A 25109-nucleotide genomic window follows, 5' to 3' on the forward strand; every position below is an offset into this window, starting at 1 on the left:
ATGTAATTTATTATGGCTTATTGTTACCTTGGGAAGGATGAAAATGAATATGTAGTGGATAATTAGAGAAGTCAGGAAAAGAAGCAAGACCAGGGTGGCAGTAGAAACCATTGGAGGAAATCCATAAATTACAACATTTTCATTTATGAAAGCATGACACGTCATGAATCACCCTACTGCACAGTCTGCTCTGCCGAACTCCACTGAAATCAGTGAGACAGGAGCAAAGAAATGTCAATCACACTCAAAGTAGGTCTTCCATATTTTTATCCAGAAAGAGGCTTGCTTCATTTTATTTACTGATAAGCCATTGTACTCAGTAGATAGATGCAGTATTTTGTTTTCACTTCACTGGTGTTTTTTTCCCCGCTGAAAATTTGCAACCAGTAAGCTTATTCCTGCCAAGGCCTGGGAAGAATCAGACAGAAGTACTTCTGTTGCGTAATTCTGTATCCAGTTAGACTTAAAATAAAAGCATATAATTGACCACAAAAATTAGTTTTGTCCTCATAAAATCTTTCCAAAAAATACTGAAAGGAAATTATGTCACTGAGAATATCTTGTATTCAAATGTTTTTGTTTAGCTTCTCATCACAGCCAGCTAGCTGTCATGAAAGCACTTTTATATTTATAATGTTTCTCAGCTTGAATGATCCCAAAATGTTTGGGGTTTGCTTTTTTTTTTCAAATGAGAAAATATTCACCACTGAAATGCAGCCACTTTGGCTTGGAAGAAGGCAGGCAGCTAAACAAAGGGGATATGAAAAGGCCATGCAACTGTAAAATGAAGTAAATCATGGACAGTGCTTACAAGCAAAGCTATGCACCATAAAAGTGTGACCAGAATGATTTTAATATCCATTCGCTGTTTCTGTTTTGAAGGTCTTCACTGAATGAGGTCTGCACTGAAACAAAACTTAATACAGATTCACCTGGGAAACTAGAAACTATTGGTCTAGGATTCTGGGATATATGAAACCTAATTGTCAGCCTTTAAGCTGTCATTGTTCTCACCCTAACCAGATATAAGTTGAACTTGGGTTATATTCAAATGTAATTCTCCAACTTGTACAACCTGTAGTGCAAGAAATTATTATAATTTAGTAGTGCACTGGCCATTTCCTCGGTGTAGTTATACTAGGTCTCTGGCAAATGGATGGCATAGCTTAACATTCACGGGTCTGAGACACTAATGGCTGAATCTGCAGGACTTTTAAGTTTTTCCCACTCTTTCAGCTCTGATAACAGCAACCAAAATGCAAACTCTTCATGTATGACATCTAGCCCTTCAAAGACATATCTAGGTTAACTTTGTTCTTCCTTCTAATAGATTTAAATATCCACTGGAAATTGGCCTCTCAACATGAGTAGAAAAGCAGTCCTGTTATTTACAGTGTCCAGGTTTAGCCCAGTCTACTTAAAGGACTGGCTACAGATACATCCATCGCTTGTGAAATGTGACGGCCAGTTTACCAAGCAACTAAAAGCTCCTCCTAGTAAGCACTACATAAAATCCCATTCAGGGATTCACTACCGAAACCAAGCAGAGGTCAGCAGCTTGCATGATCAGGAACTTTCTGCACAAAAACAAGTTCTACGCAAAAACGCAACAGCTGCTCATTATGAAAACCTGAAAGATCGTGATGACAGGAATGAAAATCCGAAACAAAAGAAACTTGCATTGGAAAGGAGTTATCTAGACAGTCTATATTTAATGAATGTGAAAACTGCATTTTGTGCAAAAAGAGCCATGGGATTCTCCCTTAACTCCTAGTCTTTTTAAGCCAACAAAAGACAAAGCTGGGAAAGGAAGCCTGGGGTCCAAACATCTGCTATCACACCCTGCCATAGTATTCTTTTCAGAAACATAATCTGAAGCAGTGTGGGTTTTGGTCTGTGTTACTTACCCCAGCAGGTTATTCCAGAACATCAGGCTCTGATGGTGGGAGGCCGCCTTCTCCATTCCAGGATGAATCTGTCTGTGCTCTTCCACAGACTTTGGCACTCATCTTACACGTTTTTTCTCCTTCTTGATATTTACTGGCTTGTTGTCTTTATAGGCGACACAAACCACATCCCCTCTCACTCTTCTTCTCCCTGAGCAAAGTGATCCTGACATTTTGTCTATGGAGTTACTTCTGCTCCCAGTTACATCAGTGCAGGTCACAGGTGTCATCCCTGAAGAGAAGAGAACCACAACACTCCAAAACTGAGAGGAAACCCAAGTCTCTGGTCTTCCAAAAACTCCACATAGGGTTTTTTAGAACAACCGGAAGAGGTGCAGTGGTATGAAATGAATGCTGTGATCTCCAAGGAGTCTGTCAACCAGAAAACAGCTTCCATGACAGGACGCTGCCCCATTTGGGACAGCATTTACCTCACTGATCTGTACACACTCGCATCAGGCCCCTTACTACCTAATAAAACGTGTACATGGTGTGCACATGCTGTACACACGGAGTACGTGGCAAGGTTTTGGTAGTGGGGGGCTGCAGGGAGACCCCTGTGAGGAGCGGCAGGGGCTGCCCCGAGCCGGACACAGCCATTTCCAGCCGGTTCCAGCCGGCTCCAACCGACCCACCACAGGGCACAGCCCAGCCCCACTGACAAGATGGCAGCACCTCAGGGAAAGCCTGTGTAAGGAAGGGCAAACAATGCTGCAGCAGGAGGAGGGAACACAAGGGAACCGGCAGATGTGGAGGGGATCAGGATAAACAGCAGAGAAAGCACCAGGGTCAGGGGAGGTGGAGGCGCTCTATGGCACAGCAGATCCTCCCAAAGGGATGGCAGCCCGCAGGAGAACCTACACCTGAGTGTAGCAGAAGAGTGAGGAGGAAGGAGCAGCAGAGAGAAACCGCCACGTCCTGACCATAGCTGCCTCCTGAACTCCTTGCTGCCTCGCTGAAGGGATTGACAGTATAACAGGAGTCTGGACTGACGGAGTGAAGCTCAGCCTGGGAATGAGGAAGGATGGGTGTTATTAAAGGTCTGGGGTTTTTTTATGTGTGTTTCTCAATACCCAAATCAGTACTCAAATATTTAGATTATACGACAAATTATTTCCCTGCTTTTATTTCAACCCACAATCTTCTCACTCTCTTGTTCTTCCTATTTTGTCCCTGGATCCTGCTGTCAGGGCAGTGACTGAGGGGCTGTGTGGGTACTCGGTCGTGTGCTGGGGCCAACCCTGTGTGTATGAACAAGATGCACTTCTAAGGTAAAACAAATTTCTCCGATCATCTTTCAGAAAGTCCACTTGAAGAACTGAACATGTCATCTTTGTGAAGGAGAAGAGTTTCTGCCTTCTACAAAAGTAAATGGAGAGGACCCCCAGCAACCAGGATTCATCAAAGTCTCCATTTTGGGCACTGAAAGTTGCACACCTAGCAAGGGAGTCTCCTTACCCAAAAGCTTATAGATAAGTAATAGAAAGAAAGGAAAGGTCAGAAAACAGAAGAACCTAAAGGTAATATTACTTATTCAAAATTGTAAGCAAAAAATGTCAAGGTTAGCAATACTGCTCAAAAATGACTCTCAATGAAGCGTCCATCAGATCAAAGACACCACAGATCAAAAAGATCTGGTAGATAAGACAAGAAAAGGCAAAGCTTGCAATCCCCAGAATAAGAAAGAGGAAGGAAAAGGCGGGGGGCGAGGGGGGGCGGGGAGAATAGCCTTGAAATGATGTTCATATAAGTTAGACGTTTTCAAAACTGCTTGGCCTTACAGAGTTGCTTCTAAGATGCCAGCAGAGCAGGCTGCTGCAGCATGTCAGCAGGTATTCCTGAGAACTCCTGGAGGAAGGGGGAGGCATCAGAGGCCTAGAAAATAAAAAATAGTGCCTACCTTTAAAAAGGAGATAAAGGTTTGAGTCGACATAACTTCAGTTCTGTTTCAGAAATCAAACAACATTTGATAATAATTAAATACCTAGAAGTAAAGGAGGAGAGTGGGAGTTTGTCAAGAACACATTGTTTCAAACCATTCTAGTTTCCTTCCAGGGCAATGTAATAACTGACTTCAGCAAAGCGTCTGTTTCCTACTTGCTCCTACCAAACATATTCCAGCTGAAGTGTCCATAGGATGGAAGAACATTGGTAGATAACCATACCTACAGAGTATTTCTAGTGTGGCACAGAGAGAATGGAAAGATGTAGCAACTGTAGGGTCTTTCCTGGATGCAATACGTTCAGTATTTAAATTAACTACCAGAATGATAGAATACAGAGTACACTTAACACAAATACCGGCAACACAAAGCTGGAAGGGATTGCAACCATGTTAGAGGACAAAATAATAATTAAAAAACTATCTTTTTTCAGGAAAAGTAAAATGTTATTCTGGCATGAAAAATGCAAAAAAATAATTTATTGGAAACAGAGAATAGGAAGCCGCTGGCTAAGTCGCAGTTCTACTGAAACTGACTGGAAGGTTATATAGAATTACAAGCTAAACAAGAGTTAGCAACATCATGCTGCTTCCATAATAAAGATTAAAAAAAAAAAAGGTTAAAAAAAAAGGTAAACAAAAAAGGTAAACAACAGACCAACAGACTAGACTTTTAATTAGGATTACAGATTGCAAGATTATAAAGGGATCCTTCTGTTCTGTCCAATAGCAACAAGAGCTTTGATATAAAGTACAGCTCTCAAACATAATTCAAGAAAGACGCAGAAGAACCAGACAAGTGCAGAGCTAGAAAACACCCTTTACTAGGGAAGATGGACAAAATTAGAAGATAAACTGATGGCAGACAGTAAATCTTTCAAAAGCAGAATAAGCTGAAATAAACAGGAAAGGATTAGTTTATTCTCTAATGTCATTTTAGATGCCCTGATATATCCTGCTTGGCCTCAGCTGCCTGTCCAGGACAATGTCCTGCAGGACTTGTTCCAAACAGACCAAGCCTCTAGAGGTGCCATAGGGCATCTAAAATGTCACTAGGCACCTTTGACAACAATCTCTCCTATGTGAGAGGAGATGACTGGCATATAGATTATGTTGCGGGCAACAGACCTCAAGGCTAAGTTAATACCAGGAAGTGTGCCTTCTCCTTACACTCCATTCACTTTGGGAATGACTCATTTCATCCAAAAGTCTTATGTCTGAAATAAATCAGATGACTTGCACTCTGGAAGTGTTTATTAGCCTCCATTCTCCACAAGGGGAGAGTGACTAAGGCAGGTGTAGATGTGTGTACTGTAAATATCTACAGTTATATGAGATTAATTTCCCACCATTTTACAAATATTAACTCCCAGGTCATCCAATATTTTCACTCCATCACAAGTAATGGTCTTGATGCAAGAAATACAGACTGAAGTTCTACAGCCTATGCTAGAAAGAAGGTCAGATTGTAAATCCCCTGTTTATTCTTATAACCTACTCTGTATGAGCAACCCCTACCCTTCTGTAGTGTGTTCCACTAAACTTCCTGAACTCTGATAAGAATCACCAATACACATTACAGAGATCATAAATCATGAAAATAGCATGCCTGCTCTGAAGGTAATATGATTTCTCAAAAGAAAAGAAAGGGAAATTTTAGCTGTTATTCATTCAACAGAGAAGTCAACAACTGCACTGTAATATGGTTATGCTTGGTATTTTATCGCTATATTGTATGTTAAGCCTCATTGCCAAATGCTTTCAAGAAGAGCAAATGAAGACTGTATTTCGGCCTCAGTAAAAGGCAAAATGTTTTCCATCTCTGAAAACGGACAAATTCATCCACAGTAACTGGCCATCCACCTAGCAAGAAACAATCCAAAGTATTCCCAACTGGTATCTTTTAGTTTCACCTTTTTCTTGAAGGAGGGAAAAGAATGCAGAAAAGAAAACAAACCATTGTTTCTTTGCAGAAAATTTGTTTTCAGCTTTCCCATCTTGCCTGTTTATTTTATGTCAGACAGCGTACAAATGAAACAACGGTGAGACTGCTGCTGTGACTTTTTTCTCATCTTCTGGCAATTCAAGAAAATAAAACCCGGTACACCTGGCAAATGCCAACTGCTTTTGGCAACTTCTTGAAAGAACTTCTCAAAGTAGTCTGTATAAAAAACAAATTTTCTGTGATCCTGATTTGCTTAAGCAGGACTTTGATAATAAAATAATCGCCTTCATTTTCCAGAAATTTTCATTGTCCTTTAGCAGCACAATGCCAAGCATCTCTAGAACGCATTGCACTCAAACTTGTCCTGTCTCTGTAAGCTGTCAAACAGCTTGGCTCTTTGATTCCTTGAGGAGTCTTTGGTAGACTTACTTATTAAGGAAATAAATTGCTGTTGATCTTCCATTTTCAGTTTCTGATATATTAAATGGTAAAATTTACAATATTTTTGATGACCCTTGTAACATAAATACAAGCAGAGGATACAAACAAAGAAATGAAGTAAAACTGAATAGATTATGCATGCACACCCCTACCAAACGTGAAGTAAAAAGACTCAGGATCTTCTAGACCTTCTGAGCCTTACCTGAATTTCGCACTTCCACTCTCTACGTGATCCTAGAGGCTCTGTGATATTCTGAGACAACTTGTGTCTACCTCAGAAAGCAGCTGAAATGTTCAAACCAGTGTTTACAAAAGTTACATCATATGGTGGAAAAATTCACGTACAAGTAAATGTGCACACTAGTTTCTGTCCATTTATATCTCTTGGATATCTATGGATCTGAGCACAGCCACAAACTAGTGGGCTTTTTTGCAATATTCTGGTTGCACAAAGCTCAGTGTGAAACAGTGTAATAAGCAATAGTAATGGAAAAAAAACTGATTGCACTCACATGGATTCTCTCACAGCCACGTGCTAATGTCCAAGTAGTCTGGCCAGGGTCAATTCAGTGACAAGGAGGACAAGGTACACTGGCTATTCATCACATACCTATCATCTTTGATTGGCAACCATGTGCCTTCTGATGTGCTTTTTGTTAGGGCTTGACAGGAATGGTGGTATTTTGCCTTTTCCATCCTGTAAGACCTCTAATAGTTGTTAGGAAACAGTGCTGATTTCCTTATTTTTCTTTGGACTCTGTTTCTGCATGTAGGTTGTCCTTTATCTTAGCCTGTGCCTCTTTTTCCTGGGCAGGATATCTTGAGAAGGTGGACATAAATGTGCTCTGTTCTTTACCAGCTGCTAATCTGGGTGCCATCAACACATGATATTATTTTATCCATTATTCTTGTTTGGTTTTTAATTCATTTTTCTGGCACTTTCAAATTAGACACTCTCATTCATGTCAGTCAACTTTTCTATTAAGAACCTCTACATTCTTAACGCTGAAAAACAGTAGGAAAAGGTAAAGATGAGTAATCTTATTAGCCCTTTCCCTGTTTATCCATGAAACAGCAGGCCAAAATCCTTTTCTCACCAATGCATAATTCAGAGAGCACACTATAGCATAAAAACAACAAAAAAAAATAAAAAAAGAGAATGACAGGATCAAAACAAGAATTAAAATTCAGTTCCATTTCATATACGGAAATTCTTTCGACATTAAGTAGAAAGCATAGTGGTGATAATTCTGAAATTTTCATCCCAATCACTAACTGAACAGCAATTCAAAATCCAGGGTAAAGGAAAGCAATTTAAAGAACAAACTATCAATGACATTGATCAGCATGTTTTTATAAATGGCATTGCCACTCAATCAGCATGACCGTAACAAAATCACGTTTAATATGATCCCCATCACTTGCCTGATATAACAAAATAGCATAAGGCAAGCACACACATTCCAGCAATTTCAGGATACTTTGGCTAATTTTAGTACTTTTGACACTGCCACAGAAAATGTAATGAGCACAGAGTCTTGAAAGATGTTTTTTCTCCCCTGTGGCTGGTAATTCACTGCATCTCACAATTGCCCAAGTGCATTATGGTATGAGTGTCCCTACTCCTGCACTTCAGAACAACTGCCATTTTCAAAGGCAACAGACAAATGATAGACAAATGGTTTAGTATTAACTAACAAATCTTAAAAGGTTTCGCCCTGTCCTCCATTCACCGTTTTGGAAAGGAGCTTTTGTGTTGTCCCTACAGCTTAGTTACAGTGCATGTACCATTTCGGTGTCTAGAAATCTTCAAAGATATTCACAATCTGTCATTTAAGAGAAAGAATGGTGGTTTTCAAAGTACAGCTATTTTCAAGCAGTGACATACTTGAGATAATTATACCATCTATTTCATAAGCCTAAAGGTGGGAGTTTCAAAACAGCTCATATTGAGTTTCAGTAGGTTTGAGTTCCCTTAGATTCTCTGGAGAATCCCAGCCTAAAGTCTCCCAAGACATTTTTCTTTCTTTATATATCAATTTATTCATTGAAAAGGCATAAGCATATCAGAGATTAATTTTATGGGGTTTGGCTTTATCGCTGAGCACATCCAGTTTAAAAAAAAACATAAGAGGAATCATTTCATGAAGATTCAGGTACAGTCCATCATTTTTTGCACCCATATGTACCAAGAGTGCACTGATACAAGGCACACAGGTTACCCTTTGTGGAATATTATGAGCAAAAAATGACTAGAGAAAACACAAGCATTAAGATACTCTCTTATCTTTAAAAGCAAATTTTGGGGCATAATACTGTAGAATCAGAATCTAAGTTTCAGATATTATCTAAAACTCACCTGAATAATAAAACTCGAATCAGGAACAGGTACATGCTTTTCAAAGGCATGCTCTTTGTACTCCTTTATTCCTCACATAGATGGGTATCTCTGGTTACTTGAAATGACAGCTGGCATTCACGTGGAAGGAAGGAGTTTCTTTTTTCACTATTACCTCATTGTATATACAAAAACGTTGTTCTGAGATATGATGTGATTTGACATGAAGTGAGGCAACGGTAAAAAGAATTTTTAAAGGTTTCTTTCAGCTTGGGTGATTCCTGTCAACTTATGAAACCGCCACAGAGCAAAATGTTTTGTGAATAATTAGCAGGTTAATTACCCATAAGCAGTGAGTAATTTGTATTACCTATGTGGTTAGCTCACCACACTAAGACCCATGCTGATTGCACGTCTGTGTTGCCTTACAGATTAAAGGATCAGCCCTGCAAGGCACTGTCTTTCCTCAAGCCCTATTGTTCCATCAGTGCACAACACCTAATCCAAAAGGGATTCCTAAGGGATGACAAATGTTGGGTGGATTTCAGATTGGATGCCCTAGGACAATGTACTTGAGAAAATAAAACAGTCAAGAAAAGCAAAGAAAGAGACAAATTTAAGTAACTGAGCCCCACCAGAGCAAAATGAAATATTTGTTGTTCTGGTTATAATAACTTTCCTTTATTGTCTGTTCAGTATTCATAAAATGACAGGAATCATCTGTTGTTGGAGGAGCTGGGACAAACATCCCTGCAGGAGTGGCCACTGCTGCTGACCGTACGCGTGCCTGCATGCCTCCTCTGCACCCACCCCATCCTGGGACTCTTGCAGAAATTTCTCATTTTGCCCAGAGGCGTGTTCCCAGAGTTCCCCTCAGCTCTCTTTAGTACACATCTGTGGTTTTCAGTCATGCAAAGACTTCCACATGCAATTTGTAGGTCAGCAGAGTTGGCTACTCCATATTAAATAGACCTTTCTGACTAAATTTGGAGAAATTTGTGGAGTTTTACTATATTAACCACAGAGAAACCAAGATTTCTCGTGTCATCACTGTATTTCCAAATCCCAGGATAAACCACGAGGTCATTCAGTGCTCACCCTGACCCAAACCAGAGGTAGCACAGCACTGCACTGAGAAGCATGCCAGGAAGGGAGCAGGCCACAGCCTGTCCCCCCTGCACTCAACCAGCAGAGGACAGAGGACGAAGTGCCTCTTGGGGTGCTAGAAGGTGGGGAGGTTAAGGCCCAGCTGCCTCCTCTCCCACCAGGCTGTGCAGACCACCTCCCACCTCACAAACGAGCCACTGCTTCAAACAGATTTCCTTTTAATTTAATAAAGCATTGAGGTGAGCTACAGGACAACCTGTCTCTGGACTGTCTCAACTGGGAATTGCAATGCTGAAAAAGAAAATTATCAGTCAGCAACAATGCCTCAAAAGTGACTTCCCACTTTTCGGTATCCAAAAGCTATTAGTTAGCATCAGAATGCCAAGCAACCTAGGCTGCCAAGTGAAGTATGTGTGAATGAGAAAGGAGTAAGAAAAAGTATCCTGAACTATGTAGAAATTTTACCCTACGGTCCAAAGGACACACGGCTGGATGAATAATCATATTTTATTTAATATCAAAGAACAGATACTGTTTTATAGTAGGCATAAAATAATGCCAGGTCCTTCCATTTTCTGCAAACTGTGCACAAATCTCTTCCTGTAGAAGGTTTTGCTTTGCTTTCCCACCAAAATACTCAGTTAAAGGCTTACAAGTACCTGCTTTCCCAAAGGCCTTGAGAACTGTTGGGAGACAGAGCTGTGAGTCTAGTGCTACAGATTCTACAATGTGAGAATTACTATATGCTACACATTGGTAAAATAAAAATTGCAAGCTGTAATATCTTAAAAGCTCAGTCATTAGATTACTGCTTGTATAAAATGGTACTCCCAATAGTGAGCAAACAAATATCCAAAATGCCACAATTCTTTGATTCAACATTTGCTTAAAGATGGGTTGTTAACTCCATTTTGAAATTATTGACTTCTGTGGCTTTGGACAAGACCTTTAAATGTTTTTTGAACATAGATTTATGGATGATTCATTTACCAGAAATTAAGTGTGTGAATTCCTCTTAGCTGCAAATCATTGATATGTGGCCTGCTGAATAGATGTACCTCCCTCTACCCAAAAGCTGTGCGCAAAATGTTTTCACTGCTATTTGAAATGTTTCTTAAAACGGCGATTTTGACACTGGAATAACGTTAGCACCACCTAGAGGCACGCGCTAAAACCACGCTTACATTTTACCCAGAAAGACTTTAATTTGAAAATGTCTGTACGTTCTACCTCTTTAGTTTAAGGAGGTTCACTTTGGCCTATGGTTTTGAGGGCTATTTCTGATACAAAACTGTACTACAGTGTCTTCATCCAACATGAGATATTTAATTGAAAAAAGCACCTTTTCTTTGCTTATCTTCCGCCTTGAAAGAAAGAAACCTATAAATAAAATTAAATTTATTTTCACATAACTAAAATGGAAAAAACCTCTTCAGCAATGAAAGAATAGGAAAAGAGCACAAATGGTTCTGGTTTATTGTCTTTAAACAAATTAACAACTTCTATTAAAGCTGCAACCTTATACACCTGATTTTGAACGCAGCCGATCAGATCTGTCTTTTAAGAGAGCTCATTCCCTTGAGAATATTCCCATATATAACCAGCTTCAGCATCTCTGTGAGGTTCAGAAATACTTCGCCTGCTTGACTCTGTCTTTTTCTTGGCCCATACCATGTCAGCAAGTCCCAGTTATCCTGTGTTTGTCTGATATATCTAGGACATTCATTTCCTACAAATGAGCTCTAAGTTTACAGGGGAGTTTTGCAGCTCATCCCTCAATACATGACTTTGCATTTCATCATATTTTTTTTCTCTGTGCCATGAAATGACAGGAATCATCTGTTGTTGGAGGAGCTGGGACAAACATTACCGCAGGAGTAGCCACTGCTGCTGATCGTACGCCTGCCTGCGTGTCTCCTCTGCACCCATCCCATCCTGGGACTCTTGCAGAAATTTCTCGTTTTGCCCAGAGACACATTCCCAGAGTTCCCCTCAGCTCTCCCTGAAAACCAGCCCATCGTTTTCAGTCATGCAAAGCCTATCAATCCATTTTTCAAAATTACCTTTTTTGTAGTACATTTTTTTCTAATTTTCTAGTACAATATTCCAGTTCTTCATCCTCTTGAAAAGGTTTCCAAACTTACTTTGTCAGAAATATCATTAATGGATGGCTAACAGGGTTTCATTCTCATCTCTGAATAGTTTCCTACATTTCTCAAAATGTAGCCTTTTGAAGACCAGGCCTTGAATACTTGTCCGTTTCTTATTGTATTTTATTTCAACTGAATAAATTCAGATTTTCTATGCTATTGTAACAGCTTTTTAAAAGCTGGTTTAATAAAATACACTATTTTTCTCAGATCAGACTCTTTGATGAAGAAGTCTGTTAACTTTCACTAGGAACAACTGTGTCCCACTGTTGTTAATATAATTTTGGTCTCCAGTCTATACTGGGAAATGAAATCCAGCCATCATGACTAACTACTTCATTGAACTTATTTTTCTAATTATATTAGCTACTCAACACACCACTAACCAAATGAGAGCCAAAGTTTTTAGCAGATACCCAACATGATACAGTAGAGCCTCTTTTAATTTTTTTAACAAGGAGAATTTGAACCTACCCAGTTCTTTCCCTCTTCCTTTAAAGTCTGCTGCCACTTCAGTATACAGTAGTATCTCACCATTAGGCAGTGTCTTTCTTCCTTGAACAGCAAAATATTTTCCTATCTTGATGTTATTCTACTTTATTTCTTTGAGATCCAGATTAATATCTTACTGCGATTATTGCTAGTCCTTTCCATGAAAATGAAAATACATCAGTTTTGGTTTTCTTCTAATCTCGTCCAACATCCCAACACTGCATTAGGTATATATTCTTTCATTACATGTATTGTCTTACTGCTATCAGTGTAATTTTCTTTCTCCTTGCTACCTTACTCTAACAGATGCAAGCAGCTCGGGTCTACCGTGTGCCTTTTTGACATTCAAATGCCCTACACCGTCACAGGAGACAGGTATTTGTTGGGAGCCTCCATCTCCCATTAGCCTGGAGAAGGCTGAGGGGAGACCTTATTAATGGTTAAAAGTATCTAAAGGCTGGGTTGAAGGAGGAGGGAGCCAGACTCTTTTCAGTGGATGCCAGTGACAGGAGGAGGGGCAACGGGCACAAGCTGGAACATCAGAAGTTCCATTCAAATATGAGGAAAAGCTTCTTTATGGTGAGGGTGACAGAGCACTGGAACAGGCTGCCCAAGGAGGTCGTGGAGTCCCCTTCCCTGGAGATTTACAAGACCCGCCTTGATGCAGTCCTGAGTAATGTGTTATAGGAAATCCTGCTTTGGCAGGGGAGTTGGACTAGATGATCTCTAGAGGTTCCTTCCAACTCTGACAATTCTGCGATCTCTGCTTTCGTGTCCTAGCATTTTCCTCAATTAACCAGGAAAACATACATTAGTTACTTAAATATTTCTTCCAGGCCCCAGGAAATATTTATTTTATTTAAATAAAGATGTGAATGTGATAGCAGGAGTCTTGATCATGAGGAATTCATAGAAGCAGGGAAGGTTATCCAGTCCAATGGCTCTCCTCGCCGTCACTGCAGACACGTCCACCAGCCCTGCTCTGCGAAACCACCACAAGGCACAGCTTCATTTCCAGAGAAAGCTTAAGGACCAACACTCCTAATTGCTAGGTACAGGTGACTTGTGCTGCCATATGAAAGTGTTTAAATTCAGGAAAACGCTGGCATGGGCAGTTTTCCCGCTGGCTGGACTGTGCATCTCTTTGCTTAGTACGGAGGTTGCTGACACCGCCATTCACAAATGTCTTAACACAGCTTAGGCAGGTGAGTATTAGCTCCGCTACATGGCAGGACGCAGGCGGGTGACACCGCCGGGTCTCTCCGCCCGCTCCTCTGTGCGATACAAGCTGAAAGACGACCTGGCGCTTCCCCCTGCTCCCAAGCTCTCCTCACCGGGGCGGCCGGCAGACCCTCCGCCAGGGGCTGGGGCTGGAGTGGAGGCCGTGCGGCAGCCGGGCCTGGCTGAGGGCTACTCCTCACCGCTCCACGGGCCACAGGCCGCCCCAGGGCCACACGCCCTCTTGCCGAGAGAGCCCAGCGCGGAGCTGGGCCGGCAGCCTCCCTCAGGAGCGGGAAGAGCTGCGCCGGCCATCCCCCTCCGGCTGTTTCCGCCATCTTGGTTAAAGGCAAACACCTTTCCTCTCCCGGGAATGAGCGAGGAGTCACGGGACTTCCACCCCAGACCAACATGGCTGAAGGAGCGTCGGCCGGCTGTCGGCACTCTACGCTGCTGCTCCGCCTGGCGTCCGTGGGGCGAGAGGCCGCCGCGGCGGGGCGGACGCGGCACGGAGGCGACCTCCTCCTCGGTGGGCCCTGGGCGTCCCGGAGCCGGCGGGTTCAGCAGGGAGCGCGGCCGGAGCCCAGGGCCGTGCCGGCGGGGTGCTCCCTCGCCCGGCTGACCGTTAGCGGCGCCTCTTCCCCGCCATCCCGTGAGGTGAGGGGGGCTCAGCCCAGGCGGTGAGGGAGAGCCGAGGCTTTGGCTTCTCTGCCCTGCCCCAGGTTAAACTGCGATGTCTGCCAGCCTGTGAGGGTTTAATAACTCACAGTTACGCGGCCGGCCCTCAGCCAGGTGAGAGCTGGAAGCCCCGGCCCATAGACTTTAGCTGTGGGGCAGCGTGCTTCGGCCTCAGAGCTGGTTCTCGGGTGCCTTGGTGTTGGTAACAAAGTCTTACTTTGCCTTGTGCCTGGATTGCTTATGGCTGCCACGAGAGTGGTCCCAGGTGATGCCTGGCTGCATTGGTGAAGTTTCATGGTGGTTTGGGTATGTATGTAGGAGGGCCTGGTGTTAATCCTTAGTAGCCTGCTGTGAGGATTGGCTGTAGTTTAAAACCAAGATGTGTCTTCCCAAATCGAGAGCCACTTCAGAAAGGAAGGCTGTGGAAGAATACTACAGTATTTAATAATGCCTACCTTCAGGTAATGCTGTGGATTCTGTATGTTCCTGTGTCTCGGAATAAATGAACATTTGAAGGCATCACAGAGAGTAATTAAAGTGCCCTATCAAGGACCTAGTGATTCTGACCAAGGTTGGCAAAAATAGCTTGAGAAAGATGTCTGTCTTTTGTTGATTTTATTCTGTTCTTGAAAAAGCATTACAAGAAAGAAAGAAATTATTTTCATTAATATGGAAAAAAGAGTCTTTTTTGGAGGCTGCTGTTTAGGTGAAATGCCAGTTTAAGTAATAATGCCATATTGATGGTTCTTTTTTAAAAAAATAAAATACTGATTTCTAATGCCTTAAATAGCAAAGAGCTCTGTGTGTTCTTGTGTCATTTCTTTAGGTGAAAATATGGAAGTGAGACAATTTGGTGAGTGGTGGTAGGAAATTGGTTGGTTTCAACTGTGTCTTGACATCAACTACAATTCAGACATATGCGTTTAAGTACCAGTGATGAAATGCAGCAATTGGTACTCTTTTTAATACAGATCGTAGTGTCTTTCTCAATCTGTTTGTTGGGTTTTTTTCCAGACTTCCTTAGGGTCAACAGTGTTGGGGTAATCCATGCACTAATACAGGCTGGGTGGAGAATGGATTGAGAGCAGCCCTGAGGAGGAGGACTTGGGGATGTTGATTGATGAGAAGCTCAACATGAACCAGCAATGTGAGCTCACAGCCCAGAAAGCCGACCACATCCTGGGTTGCATCAAAAGAAGCATGGCCAGCAGGTCAAGGGAGGTGATTCTGCCCCTCTGAACTGCTCTGGTGAGACCCCAACTGGAGTGCTATGTCCAGCTCTGGGGCCACCAACGTAAGAAGGGGCCGCCAACATAAGAAGGACATGGACCTGTTGGAGCGAGTCCAGAGGAGGGCCATGAAGATAAGAGTGCTGGAGCACCTCTCCTGTGAAGACAGGCTGAGCCTGGAGAAGGCTCCAGGGAGACCTTATAACAGCCTTCCAGTACCTAAAGGGGGCCTGCAGGAGAGATGGGGAGGGACTCTTTATCAGGGAATGTAGCAATAGGACGAGCGGCAACAGTTTTAAACTGAAAGGGTAGATTTAGATTAAATGTTAGGAAGAAATTCTTTACTGTGAGGGTGGTGAGACACTGGAACAGGTTGCCCAGGGAAGCTGTGGATGTCCCATCCCTGGAGGTGTTCAAGGCCAGGCTGGATGGGGCTTTGAGCAACCTGGTCTAGTGGAAGGTGTCCCTGCCCAAGGCAGGGGGGTTGGAACTAGATGATCTTCAAGGTCCCTTCCAGCTCCAACCATTCTGTGATTCTAACAGCATTAAAGGCTTCTGTGGCTGATCAGTTCTGCTGGCTGGCATGGATAACAGCTGATCTGTAATGGTTCTGTACCTGTATGAAGTATACATAATGTATGCGTCTTCACTCCTGTGACACCTCAAAAGGGATAGGGTCCTCCAAATCTTACAAAATTTAGTACCCTCATGGAAGAGAAAGTCACAGATTATTTGTACCACCCAAGGCAGGAATTGAGCAGCTTGACTGTTGTAAGAGGGAGTAGTCAGTTGGGTGGTTATCTGGAGCATGCTGGTCAGACTTCCGGTGTCTTAGTGCTTTCAGGTCAGGTGCAGCACATCTTGCCTGTAACCCAGGTGGATAGATAAGTGAAACCAGGGGCTAGGGAAGGAACTGTGGCAAAGGGGCCAGAGGAAGAGCAGGAACCTGCAGAGGAGCTCCTTGTAAGAAGTCTCATCAAGAAAAGTATGGAGTCTGATCTGTTAAATGTCTGAGCTGGGTCACTTGGGATACAATGAAGAGGCTTTGTGTGCTTGTGAGGCACAATTCTTTTTGCAGCGTGTATGACTTGAACGGTGTAACAGAATGGGCAGCCTCAGCTGAAGGTCCTCTTGGGAAGGACTGAAGCCATCATGAGAGGATGTGGGAGTTTTATTTACATGAAGCCTGTGACTTACAGGTTTGTGTTACATTTAGATTGCTGAGTGATAAACTGACAGTTGTGGCTGAAAACAACTTTTTAATCCATACCTGGCAAGAATGTGACAACTGTATCAGTAAATAATCTCACTGTGGTTTATCACTGTTTTGTTAATTAAACACATTACATTGGGTTTGTGCATTTATTATTTTAGGATAGTATTAAATTTATGGCTTGCTGAGCAAGACTTCACAGAGGACTTGCTGCTCATGCTCCAAGAAACTTGATAACTGCTCGGAGAGCTTTTTATGGTGCTTTAGATGTCAGGGTTTGAGACTTTTGATTCTTCTCTGTGTATTTAAAAGAAAATAATACCTGTCAAGTATGAGAGATTCCTATTTGGAATTGTCTTTTGAGACAGAGTGAGTAAGGAGTGTATCTCTATATATGGGTATAGTGTGTGGGGTTTATTTGATTCTGTAGCTTTCAGAATTGTTACTTTGACCTCAGAAGTCAGGCTGGCTGTTTCTAGATGACAGTTAAAAAACAGGGGCCAATCTTTGTCTTTACAGACTTTCGTGTGCTAGAGGGGAAGAATCAAAAGTATTTAGGTTTTTTTCCCCCCGTTTATTTTTACGAGGCTATTCAGTTGTGAACTGTAGATGGAGACTTCCCTGACCAACAGGTATTTCATAGAATGCTGCCATCGAGTTACTCTGATTTCAGAAACCACACCATATGATGGCAGAACTATTATGTAGGCTTAAATAGTATTAACAGTTTTCCATTAAAAATAAGTAAAATAAGGAATTTCAATTCTGAAAGAGTTATGAAAAATAATCTGTCATTCATTACTAAAATGCTAGAGTTGTGAAACCCTGAGTCAGTAAAAGCTTTTCAGCTTTTAAAATGTTAATTTTATGGCTTATTTGGTAAATGAAATATATTTTGCCCCCTCAGTGCATCTTTTAAGTAAGATGTCTGTTACAAGTTAGTGGTGTTTACAAGCTCTTGTCTGATGTGGTGTTGTGGTAGTTTCAGTGCATTGTGTAAATATGCAGCTAATAGGACAAGTATAGAACATTATAATCCATAACAGATCCACTGCATAAATGTGAATCCTCTCTTTAAAGAGAGATGGAGAAGTTGCCTAGAATGTTCTTTTTGTATAGACGTCTCTCTGAATCTTTATTCCATCAATGTGTGTATTTATTTCTTTATTTGTACTTGTGGGGTTGTGGTGTGCGTCTGTGGTCTTTGGGGTTTTTTTTAGCACAGTGTCTCCCAAATGAGTTTCAGGGACCAGAGTTAACTTCCCTATTATTTCTCTATTTGTGATGACAGGATCTGTTAAAGCTTCATCTCCTAACTTCTCAAGAACCTGCTTGGCTCTTCTAAGTGACAGAACCAGCTCCTGAGAGCACTCTGACCTGCAGCCAGTTGCTGTTAATAAGCTGAGAAGTGGGCAGGTGAGTCGAAAGTGAAGTGACTTGGTGTACATTTTGTTGACCCTGCATTGTCCTTCCAGGGTTTGCCAGCTGCACAGGGAATTGGGTCAGAGAGCTGATCAAGGTCAATTATCACCCTTCGGGCTGGGATATCTTTCTTGAGTTAAGCATATTCTCATAGCAGAATACTTAAAAAGACAAAGCAATAACAAAGGTTAGTGATGTTAGTATTTCTGTGGAGGTTTAAAATGATCAAACTGAATTACAAAATCAAGATTATTTGTACTGAAGTTCCTACAAAAGCCTTAACTGATATGCTTACTGACTTGATTTGTTCTTGAAGTACATTCATCATGGCTCTTGGTTGCATTACTGATTAAGTTTAAAAAACAGATCTTCAATTTTGTGCACTCCCTCTGCTTTCTGTACATAACAGTTCCTAGAACAGGGAACTTTGCATGGGAAGGAATGTAGCCAAAGCACTCAGTGCTTCTACACCCATCATTCTCAATTGGAGCACTAAATCAAAGTGGAAGTAATCATCTAGAATTGGAGTATAATGTCAAGAAGACTGAAAGCACAGCCTAGTAATTTAACCTCCATGTTGAAAAGGCGAGAATTAGTTTGCTCTTGTAGTTTAAGAAATTATGACCTGCCCCAAGAGAAATTTTTCATGGGAGAGGGATGCCTGTCGTATCTATGTAACTGTAAGCCAAGGGATAGGAATGAAAAATTGAACGCAATTGCATGGGAAGATTATTGGATTGAATGGTGATTGATACTGTGGTTTTTGTTTGGTTGTTTTTTTTTTTAAGAAACTAAATTGTACAAGCCTAAACCTGTTCTTGTGACTCAAAAGATTGAAAGTAGACTATGTTTATTAAAACAGATCTCAAATAAAGGCCCACGCTGTTGCATTAGCAGTGTGCCATTCTGGGAATCTGTCGAGCAAATTCTCAGCAATAGCTCAGCAATTCCATTGGCAGGAAGAGCAACATGTTGTTTGGAAAGCTGTGCTAAACTTCCCAAGAAGTGTAAAGCAAGAATGAAAATAGATAATTAGCTCAACTTTGTAAACTGCTTAGCATTCTTTAAAATTTTATATTACTTTGGTATTTCAAATAATTTCTATTAATGAAGAGTTAAAAAAATCTCTCCTCTCTACCCTATCTTCCATATATGTTAGCCTTCACCTAGCTACTTCCTCTGTTTCTCTGTTACTGAGTTGTGTGGGGGTTTTTTCCTGTGTAAAGATTAAGTTCATGCATGATGAAATCTGGGATTTTTGGTATCTGTGAAGTCTGTCCCTAAAAATACATTGGGTCATCTTAGTTGCATTTCTATGAGATTTGCTGTGGTTATGTTCTATCTGTGTGATTGTCTTGTCCAATGTAGTATCTCAGAGCACAGCTACAGGGGATGATTAGAAGCAAAGGCAGGATTAATCTTTTTAGCTTCAAAGCCCAGTACTTAAAGCATACGTACCCCTTGTTTGAAAAGTACTTGCTTTGGTCTTAAGGCTTGAGTTGTGAACCTGTCAATCAGAGGATTGTTCCTCTTATTTTTCTGCAGAAAAATGTAGTGTTTCTTCATTTACAGTGTCCTTTGTCTACGGTCTAATTTATTAATGCATTATAAGTCACTTTGCATCTGATGAGATCTGTCTTATCAATTGTCTGAATTTATTTTTATCTTGTTTATCCTGGTGTTCCCCTTTTAAAGATTGTAACTTCATCATTTTATGATTGTTCATCAGTTTCCTTCCAGTTTAGTTTTCCTAGCTAGTTTCTCTTTGTTAGAGTGAAATTTAAAAGTATCTTATAAATATATAAGCTGCAAGTGAACCCAGCAAAAGTGTTTTACTAACTCTTTTATAGATACATTCCAAGAACCTGTTGTCATTCTTTCTATTTTACTTTTGCACAAATTGTCTGAGTAATCAGTCTGTCACAACCTAGTGGGGAAAAAAAAAACCAAAACAAACCTGCTCCAAATATTGTGACAAGTTTCATAAATATTTTTAGTTATCCTAAGACAGAAACAAAGTTTTAGTCTTTAGGTGTGTTTTTCTGCACTCAACAGCTTCTGTCCTTAATTCTTAACAGGAAAAGATATTATATCTGTTATACTCGGTAATTCAGTGGAAGTCATCAGAAACAGCTATAAAAAGTTAAACTGAAAAAAAAATGTTGTACTTACAGAAAAATAAGATTCTGGAGGAGGAAAAAAAATGTATGTGTATGTTTACATTACCTAATATAAGCTCTTCTGATTTTGGCAGAGTACAATTGTCATATATTCCTTTATGAATTCACAGAATGGTTTAGGTTGGAAGGGACCAAAGTTCATCAAGTTCCACCCCCATTGCCATAGGCACTTTGGGGCTTTGTGCAAACTTGGAAACCTCAATTATAAGTTAAACTTTAGAGTATTTTGTAAAGGACCTTCAAAGTCCAAAGGGAGAAGATTTTTTTTTTTCTCTCCTTCCCCCTCTCTCCACACCTCCCAGTCCCATTTTGGGGAAAAATTTCAGTTGGTTTGTTTTTTCACAGAAGGTCATAAGAACTTTGGCCACATCCGTGTCCAGTTTTGGCAGCTGAACATACTGTTGTCCTTGCTAATGCTAGTCTTAAATGTTTTGGTTTGCCTTTTTATTTGGACACAAAGAGATGCTATGTAACTCAAACTTTGTGTTTGTTTTTCATTTTAAATGACTTTCATAAAGTTATGCAATATGAGTTGGGCTTCGCTAAGCACGAACAGTGTGGTTCTGGCAAGCAGCAACTACCCTTTCCTGTCCTTTTTTGAAAAAAGTTGCTGTAAAAGATAAAAAGGAAAGTCAGTCACTTGAATTTATATTTCTAGGTAATAATACCCTTAGTTTGTTCATCGGCTTTAAATATTATACTTGTTAGTCTTAGGATATCTCACAGATACAGATGTGTTCTAATCTTGGATTCTTGGTTACTCATACTTACCTTGTAAGGCGTGAGATGCCTTTATCAAATGTTGCTGGATACCCTCAGTGTTGCTACTATTAAGTTATTCTGGCTGCAGACAGTATGACTACAGCTTCTGTAGTCCTCAGTATTTGTACTATGCTACAAGAAGACTTTTCATGGTGAGTAATCTAATAAATTATCTTCAGTTGAAAATGTCAAAAGACTTAAACACACAAACTGTACTGTCTCAGAAGGCACACTTGTGTATGATCCTAAAATGCTGGCAATTCTTGCAAATCTAGCATCTGTGTCTAAAGAGCTGTATAAACAGCACTCTCATTTTGGAATTTAAATATCCTGTTTCAGTTAATGTGAATGTTAGAAGTGCGCAAGCTTGCTTGTTCTGGTTCTTCAATCTCATTTTCCTTCTCCTATTCTCTCACCTGACACTAAGGGGACAGACAGGTTCTTTTAGAGATCCTGGGCAGAGTGATGATGGTACTAAGCTGTAGTTACAATTAAAGCTTTATTTTCTTAACAGGATATTATGATTAGTATAGCACAGAATTTATAACTAGAATGGGACAGGTTTTCTACAAGCAGTATCAGTGTAGCACAGTTTATTAGTAGTGTAATACAGAATTTATAATACAACTCAACTTACAATTTCTATTCACCTGGATCCTCTGCAGGTCAGGTCAAATCTTAACACATGGTTTGCTGTATCAATATAACAACCATAATCTAAACTTGAAAAATCATATACAAGAATACGAGTCACTCCCTCAGTCCTGGAGGAAGCAGACGACAGTGGAGGTGTCCCTGGTCACTGGGGATCACAGGTCTCAGTGCCCAGCAGCAGCTTGGGTCCAGGTTCCCACTTGGCACTTGCAGCTGCTTGATTTTATAGACAGCGCTCTGTGCTGTTATGGTTTTCTTGGGCTCACCAGCCTGGCCTTGTGCCTGTGACCCTCAAGGCCAGCAAGGAAGGGAGTCATCGTCCTGGTGCCCAGCAACCTTGAGGTTCCTAGCATTGTCATTTTTTAACAATGTTGAACCACATTCCCAAATAATTGTCTTTAGGATCTCGGTACTCGTCAAATGATTATTAATTTTCTTTGTGTTCATGTATCTAGCAGGGTAGACAATTGAAGAAATAAGCTATCTGTTAAACTGAGGAACTCTAATTTGAAAATTAGATCTCTTAGTCTATTCCATACTAGAAGAAATCGACTTATCTTTTGGATGTGTGTGGCTTCCTGAATCTGAGTCATTAGCTTAGACATCATCTTTTTAGATGCCTGAAGGTGGCTGAAATGTAGTATGCCTGGAATGCCTTATGCTTTTTGCAGTTACTCAGTTATGTCTGATGTGCAATTGTATTATGAGAACGCATTTCTTAAGCAGAGGTTTAAAACCTGTATTGTAAAAGAAAGTTGGGAAGCTTAAATTGCCTAACATGTCCTTGTGCAACTTGAGGCTTTTCTGAGAACTTCTGGTGGTGAAAGCCAAGGAGACAACTGAAGACTGGTACCTCACTGAGACCTTTCAGGGCTTCTGAGTACCTTCTTAAAGAGTTGACCTTTAAAGCTGATTCAGGAGGGTGTCAATGTGAGTAGCTTGGACATCCATAATCTCTGCTTCTCCAGGTGAAGTATCATCTCTTTTCATCTGTTCAGGATGGATTGTCGTCTAACTTTCTTTCCCACGTTGCTTCTTTTTTCCAAGAGAAATGGCTCCTGTAATACGGGAACTAATTTTAATAAATACCACTGTGATAATTAAGTTCTTCCCTCTTCCCAGGAACTGAATTTCCTCCTGCTGCCTTTTTCTATAGTATTGCATTACGGACTGAAAATAAGCAAGTAGGATGCTGCTCCCTCAATCTAGGGAGTTCCCTGACTGTACTATCTTCCTTTGTATGAGGCTTTTTGCTTGTTTGGCATAGCTTTTTGCTGCTCATGACGTTTTGATGAAGTGCTGTAATAGTCTTGAGAGATTATGTATTATGATGGTACGTGACTCTTGCTAAAGCAGTATCCTGATTTTTCACTCTCATCTCTTTGCAGAGACTGCATGTGGTATAATAATATATATCAGATGAGGCTTGTGGAGGAAGGTAATTATCTTTTATTAGACTGGCTTATAATGAGACAGAGTGCCAGGCAAGCTTTTGGTCACACATTACCTCAAAGGGCTTATGTGCCCAGATGCACATCAGATCTTTTTTCCAGCTATATTAGTTCGTCTAATAAAAGGTATTACCTCTTCGTAGAAGCATTGCCTGACTTGCAGCCTTCATGATGTAAGCATGCAACAACATGGCAACCATTACCGAGGCTGACCAACATGCTCTTCTGTGTACTGTTTCCAATTCCTCCCCCTCTTGGTTGCCATATGCGCTTTTCAGGTCTAGAGTTTTTATATTCAAGAAGTGATGAAGTCCTCTTTAATCAGTGTGGTCTCTTCTTTAAGTAAATTGAGAAAGAAAATTTAATTTGTCTAAATTGGAATGGAAATTTCACTTTGCAGAGCCTCTGGCATCTTTAAATATCACTTAAGTGCATGGTTTTTAATAAATGAGACCCAGGTTTACAACTCTGGGAACCTAAAGGTCATCCATGCTTCAGGTATAAGCATGTGTAATTTATCACTATGTCACATGTATTTGCTTTTAAAACTTACTTGTGTTCATGAGCAACACAATGCTGGAAGCTTGTTTCTGATGCCTGCTTTACGCAGAATGTATTTCCTGCTTGAGATAGTAATTACACTCGAAAGCAGTTTAACTAATAAGGTGTTAGGATGTCTCAGTAATGATCTCTTCACTGGCCCTGTTTTATCTTCATAGATCTTCTCTGATTTCATGTAAATGAGTTTTACTTCCTGATGAAGGAAGCATTTGATGATTGTTTTGAGGAGTAGTTAAGTGTTACTTACAAAATGCCAGTTTCCCCTCACCCTTTTTCTGTCAATGTTGGGCTTTTTTAAGATCTACTGAAATATTTCCCTTGAATTTTCGGGAGGGGGTGGAAACTCTTTGGAAGGAAGTTATTGATCTTAAACAGAAACAAATGAGGCATCAACAGCTCTGTTGAAGCAGTATGTAACCATAGCTACTGAATGATGCTAAAATGTAAAACTTCAGATAGTTTAAAATTGTGTGATTATGTCCAACTTGTCTACCTCTGACAAGAGTATACTGGTGTCCACCTGTAACTGCCAGCTGTATGGACTTCTAAGACAAATCTTGGTTTAAATAAGTAAGAATATCTAGTGGTGGTTTAAATAGCTACTCTTCAGAATTCCTTACTTATACCTGGTTACTCTGAAGTATTTCAGGTGGAATATTTAATGTCTTTCCTCTTCTCATAAATGAGTGTGTTTGTGTATATAAAGAGTATCAATACAACATACCTGTCTAAGCAGCTACAATGATCAAGAAGATGAAGCCAGCAAGGCTGCTTTGTCATGGGTGTTTGCTGTGATGGTTTTTATGTTGTTCAATTAGCAATAAAAAGGTTTGTGCTGGCAATGTAGTGGCTAATGGCTTTCCAGTGTATAAGTTGATTTTTATTTTTTTTTACTGTGATCTAATTAGCTACTGAGAAAAATGCCTCTTCTTCAAGAGCAGAAAGTACTAGCCATAGTACCCCATCATGTATAAATGTTCATAAACTGTGTGCATTTACTTTTCTAGCAAAATGTGCAAACACTCCCCCAAGTGTTCTGAAGAAGCCAAATTTCAGTGCGCTTTCAATGTTACTGAAATTATGATAATTCAGTAATTTATAGAAGAATGGGGAAGTGTTTGATAGCCCACTAGCTGTAGCCTTCTCCAAATACTATAGGCTTTCATTATGGCTTTTGAAGATGATAAATCACTTGAATTTTAGTCAGTAACCAGTAGCTTATCCTTATTTTCACGGAGTATCAGTACTCTGACTCATCCTTCACTTCACAACCTCTTCAAGGTATTTTTTGTTTTGGAAGTTACAGCGTCCTTAGAGAAGTTTAATATAATTAATGCCACATCATGGTTCTGAGTTTTTTTGTCTTATGATTGCAAGCAA

The sequence above is a fragment of the Numenius arquata genome, chromosome 7, assembly GCF_964106895.1.
Source record: "Numenius arquata chromosome 7, bNumArq3.hap1.1, whole genome shotgun sequence".
In the NCBI taxonomy this organism is placed as follows: domain Eukaryota; kingdom Metazoa; phylum Chordata; class Aves; order Charadriiformes; family Scolopacidae; genus Numenius; species Numenius arquata.